Source organism: Sturnira hondurensis, unplaced genomic scaffold (assembly GCF_014824575.4).
Source record: "Sturnira hondurensis isolate 20B ecotype Veracruz unplaced genomic scaffold, ASM1482457v3 Scaffold0013994, whole genome shotgun sequence".
Taxonomy (NCBI): domain Eukaryota; kingdom Metazoa; phylum Chordata; class Mammalia; order Chiroptera; family Phyllostomidae; genus Sturnira; species Sturnira hondurensis.
Window position 1 is genome coordinate 344,406 of NW_028086625.1, and position 6,000 is coordinate 350,405.

The window sequence follows — 6,000 nt, forward strand, 5'->3', positions numbered from 1 at the left end:
TCAATGGAATGGACCAGAAGGAAGAACAAAACATCCCACCAGAAAGGAATGAAGAAATGAGAATTCAAAAAAATGAGGAGAGGCTTAAGAACCTCCAGGACATCTTTAAACGTTCCAACATCCGAATTATAGGGGTACCAGAAGGGGGAAAGAAACAGCCACGAGTGGAAAACTTATTTGAACAAATAATAAAGGAGAACTTCCCCAGTCTGGCAAAGGAAATAGACTTCCAGGAAATCCAGGAAGCTCAGAGAGTGCCAAAGAAGTTGGACCCAAGAAGGAACACACCAAGGCACATCATAATTACATTAGCCAAGACTAAAATGAAGGAGAGAATCCTAGAAGCAGCAAGGGATAAGGGGACAGTCACCTACAAAGGAGTACCCATCAGACTGTCAGCGGATTTCTCAAAAGAGACCTTACAGGCAAGAAGGGGCTGGAAAGAAGTATTCCAAGTCATGAAATCCAAAGACCTACAGCCAAGATTGCTTTATCCAGCAAAACTTTCATTTAGAATGGAAGGACAGATAAAGTGCTTCTCAGATAAGGTCAAGTTCAAGGAGTTCATCATCACCAAGCCCTTATTATATGAAATGCTAAAGGGACTTATATAAGAAAAAGAAGATGAAAAATATGAACAGTGAAAGGACAGCAAACACACAGTTATTAACAACCACACCTAAAACAAAAGCAAACCAAGAGGACAGCTAGATCAGGAGTGGAACCATAGAAATGAAGAACACATGGAGGGTTAGCAACAGGGGGGTGGGAGGGGGAGAAGGGGGGAGAAGGCACAGAAGCATAGATGGTAGGTAGAAAATAGCATAGATGGTAGGTAGAAAATAGATAGGGGGAGGGCGAGAATAGTGGGGGAAATATAGAATCCAAAGAACTTGAGACACGTGGTTATAAACTAGGGGGGAGAATGGTGGGGGAGGGAGGGTGCAGGTGGAGGGGAATGAAGGGGGGAATAGAACAACTGTAATGGTATAATCAATAAAATATATTTTAAAAAAAGAAAACGCAGGGGGGGTTGTACGGCAGAGAAGCTTATACATGATCCTGTTACTATGCTAGGCACCTATTAAATATGATTGAAACAACACCCATTGGAAGCCTTAAAACCTTAACCACCAGTTTTACTTCTAAAATAAAGTAAACTGCCAAAAGTTCTGAAAAAAAAAAAGAAAGAAAGAAACTGAGATGGGGAAATTAGCCTTGATTATTCAGGTGGGCCCAAACAATGTAATCACAAGTTTACTTAGGGAGGCAGAAGGACCAGTATCATTAATAGCGGAAGGTGCAGCAAAGCAAGAGGTAGTGATGCTAAGAAGGGCATGAACCAAGGAATGCAGGTGGCTTGTAGAAACAGAAAAAGTCAAGAAACTAATTTTCTAAAGTCTCCAGAAGGAACCTAGCCCTGCCTACACCATGATTTTACACTTCTGACTTCCAGAACTATAAAGGAATAAATTTGTTGTTTTAAGCCACTAAATTTATGGTAATTTATTACAGGAGAAATAAGAAACTAATATACTAGGCTCAGGGCAAGTGTTCCTTGCCCTTTAAGAGGAATATTCCTCCTTCCTAAAAGGCCTACCTGGGCTGCCATTGACCACTAGGATGGTCCCGTGCTTTCTGTCTTAGTTAAAAAACACTTTCTTAAAGTAGAAAATAAGTGTTTTTCAAGCAATTAAATCCTCCCTTGTAGAAATTAGTTTTCTATTTCCTGACCTTTATATTTTCTCCCAGGTGCCTTTTGTACTTCTCAGGTAGCCTTGGGTAATCCTCCATGGGCCTGCTTGATCCACTACGGCTGAATCTGGCACTGCCTGAGGAGTTGTCATAGTTTTGGATATCCCCATTGTCTGACAAAACTGTCCTAGGGAAGTAGAAATAATTCTCAAGAGTGTTAGCTCCATTGGGGAAAGGTAATAGGAGGCAGGTGGAGCTCACAATGAGGAATGATGCTCTAATCAGAGCCTCCTACAAGGAAGTGGGTAGCTTGGATTTAGAGAGTTCTTGAAGATGCCAGCACCAGAGCAGATCTTGAGAATTAAAGAATGTAATTTTGCCCTGGCTGGTGTAGCTCAGTGGATTGAGCGTGGGCCTGCGAATCACACGATCGCGGTTTGATTCCCAGTCAGGGCACATGCCTGGGTTGCAGGCCAGTTCCCGGTTCCCAGCAGGGGACGCACGAGAGGCAACCATAGATATTTCTCTCTCTCCTTCCCTTTCCCTCTAAGATAAATGAATAAAATCTTTTTAAAAATTTAGTTTAAAAAAAAAGAATGTAATTTTATGCTGCCTATAAGAAACCTACTTTTATTTTTTAATACAATTTCCATTTTATTTTTTCCAGAGAATTTTTCTTCAGTCTTTAGGGAATTAGCTCCTTACAAGGGCTGTGGTGGAGGTCGTTGAGCAGTACCCGCAGGTCTGAATCCAGGTGGAGGTCCTTCTGGGCTTCATGAGAATGATTCTTAACTACCTTGCTGTGAATGGCACAACTCACACAGTAATGTAGTTTCACATACAGCTTGGGAAGCACATAGTGAGCAAAGACACTCACTTCGCAAATGTCCCTGACAGCTTTGGCCTCTACTTTGTGTCAGATGATGAACTTATTAATGGCCTTGACCTTGGGCAGTTACCATGTGCAGTTGGTGCAGTGAATGGGCTGCACATGGTCTCCGCCTTCTTCGGCATGACCATCGTTCCTTCTTTTCTTGGTCATCTTGGAAGTGAGGACCAGAGAAAGAAAGAAACCTACTTTTAAATATAAAAACAAACTAAGTTAAAAGGAAGACGATGGAAAAAGATACTATGCTAACACTAAACAAAAGAAAGCTGGAGTGGCCGTATTTATATACAAGGGAACATTCATCAAGAGGACACAAAAGTCCTAAAGGTTTATGCATCTAATAACATCAAAATACATTAAGGAAAAACTGATAGAACTGCAAGGAGAGATGGACAAATCTACAGTAATAGTTTATGTCTATAATTAACAGAAGAAGTACACAGAAAATCAGTAAGGACGTAGAAGATTTGAGCAAAATTATCAACCACCTAAATTTTAATTTTTTATTGTTCCCCAATTAGAGTTGTCCCCCTTTTCCCCCCATTACTCTCCTCTGCCCTGCCCACTGCCCCTCCCACATTCATTCCTCCGCCCTGCTGTTGTCCTTGTTCATGGGTCCTTTATACATGTTCCTTGACCTCACCCTTTCCCTTTTTTCCCCCATTATCCCCATCACCCCTCCCCTCTGGTCACTGTCAGTTCTTTATTTCCATGTGTCTGGTGCTGCTTTGCTCGTTTGTTTGTTTTGTTGATTAGGTTTCACATTATTGGTGAGATCATACGATATTTCTCTTTCACTGCCTTGTTTATTTCACTTAGCATAATGCTCTCCCGTTCCATCCATGCTGTCTCCAAGGGTAGGAATTGCTTCTTTCTTTCTGCTGCATAATATTCCATTGTGTAAATGTACCATAGTTTTTTGATCCAGTCATTTCCTGATGGGCACTTAAGCTCTTTTCAGCATTTGGCTATTGTAAATAATACTGCTAAGAACATTGGGATGCATAGGTTCTTTTGAATTGGTGTTTCCGGATTCATAGGGAATAATCCCAACAGTGGCATTGCTGGGTCAAAAGGCAGTTCCAATTTTACATTTTTTTGAGGAAATTCCATACTGTTTTCCACAGTGGCTGCACCAGTCTGCAATCCCATCAATAGTGCACGAGGGTTCCTTTTTCTCCACAAACTCACCAGCATTTGTTTGATTTGTTTATGATGGCCATTCTGGCCAGTGTGAAGTGGCATCTCATTGTGTTTTTCCTTTGCATCTCTACAATGGTTAGTGATGCTGAGCATCCTTTCATATGGCTTTGGGCCCTCTGTATGTCCTCCTTGGAGAAGTGTCTGTTGGGGTCCTTTGCCCTTTCTTAAATTAGATTGTTTGTCTTCCTGGTGTGAAGTCGTGTGAGTTCATTATGTATTTTGGAGATCAAACCCTTGTCCAAGGTATCACTGGCAAAAATTGTTTCCCACATGGTTGGTTCCATATGGGACCCTGATGGTGGACCCTGCCTAACCTTAGACAGCCTGGTCAGCTCCTTCAGTTGTTAATCTAGTCACTCTGCACTCAGCAGTCAGGCTTAAAGCAACACAGGGTGTGCCAGAATCTCCTAGGGCTATTCTCCTAGGGGCAGGGCTATTGCTTTCCCTCAAGCTACTGCCACCTGGAGAGGGGTGGTCTGCCTGAGCAGGATGGCTCCTGCAGTATGGAGGATGACACAGCATTGGAATCCTGGCAGCTGCTCTCTCAGTTCTCTCCCCAAAGCCACCATCCCCAGTCTCTCCTCAAGTGTCTGTAGTCCAGTCTTCCCCCAGCCTTTTCCAGAACCCAGGGTAAGTGGCTGCAAATGAAGGTTTTATGCATTGGCCCTTTAAATAACTCTCTGTGTCTCCAGCCATCCATCTGTAGCAGATAGCAACCTGCCACTTTTCACATCTGAATGTTATTTGTGTGCTTTTCAGGCTCTGGTGCTCTAGGCTAGGGATCCAAGCTTAGTGTTTAGACCCCACACTTCTCAGGGGGATCCAACAGGCTACTTAAATATCCTTCCAGCACTTCAACTCCTGCCCATGGGTGCCCAGCCAACTCTCTCATGTCTCCTTCATGCTCCCTACCAGTCACATGCTGAAGCTGTTTCTTTTGTGCGCCCATGGTTATAAGACTTCTCCCACTATTGCTCAGTTGTTTGTACCAGGTGGTTTCTCCATTATTGAGTTGTAATTCCAGATTGGCTCTGGGAGGAGGTTGGTTGTGACTTCCTTCACTCCTCTGCCATCTTGGATCCCTCTCACCCACCTAAATTTAAATTGACATTTACTAACCCTGGCTGGTGTAGCTCAGTGGATTGAGCGCGGGCCTGTGAACCAGAGGATCGCGGTTCGATTCCCAGTCAGAGCACATGCCTGGGTTGCAGGCCAGTTCCCTGCAGGCCAACTCCCAGCAGGGGACACAGGAAAGGCAACCATACATTCATGTTTCTCTCCCTCTCTCCTTCCCTTCCCCTCTAAAGATAAATAAATAAATAAAAACCACTTTCTTTTAAAAAAATAAATAAAATAAATTGACATTTACTGCTCCACCCAACAACAGCAAAATATACATTCTTTTCACATGTAAATGAAACATTTACCAAGATAGAAATTCTGAGCCATTAAACAAGTCTTTTTTTTTTATTTAATTCTTGTTGAAGTACAGTTTTCTGTCTTATATTCCCAGCCCTGCCCCCCCCAGTGCTCCCCACCTCCCTCCCATTTCCACCCCCCACCTTAGTTATTGTCCATGTGTCCTTTATATTTGTTCATGTGAGTCCTTCCCCTTTTCCCCTGTTATTCTCTCCACTCTCCCCTCTGGTCCCTGTCAGCCTGTTCCGTATTTCAGTGTCTTTGGTCATATTTTGCTTCCTTGTTTGTTTTGTTGTTTAGATTCCTGTTAAAGGTGAGATCATATGGTATTTGTCTTTCACTGCCTGGCTTATTTCACTCAACATAATGCTTTCCAGTTCCATCCATGATGTTGCAAAGGGTAGGAACTCCTTCCTTTCTGCTGCGTAGAATTCCATTGTGTAAATGTACCATAGCTTTCTGATCCATTCATTTACCAATGGGCATCTAGGTTGCTTCCAGCTCTTGGCTATCATGAATTGTGCTGCTATGAACATCGGGGTGCATAGGTTCTTTTGGATTGGTGTTTCAGGGTTCTTAGGATATACTCCTAACACTGGAATTGCTGGGTCAAAAGGCATGTTCATTTTTAGTTTTCTTAGAAAATTCCATACAGTTTTCCATAGTGGTTGTACCAGTCTGCAATCCCACCAACAGTGAACTAATGTTCCCTTTTCCCCACAACCTCTCCAGGACTTGTTGTTTGTTACTTTGTTTATGATGGCCATTCTGACTGGTGTAAAGTGGTATCTCAT

General features: G+C 42.8%; 1 pseudogene; it reads right to left on the reverse strand.

Moving 5' to 3' along the window:
• Positions 1–2,377: 2,377 nt before the first annotated feature.
• LOC118998280 (40S ribosomal protein S26-like) lies at positions 2,378–2,737 on the reverse strand (annotated as a pseudogene).
• Between the last annotated feature and the right edge of the window lie 3,263 nt (positions 2,738–6,000).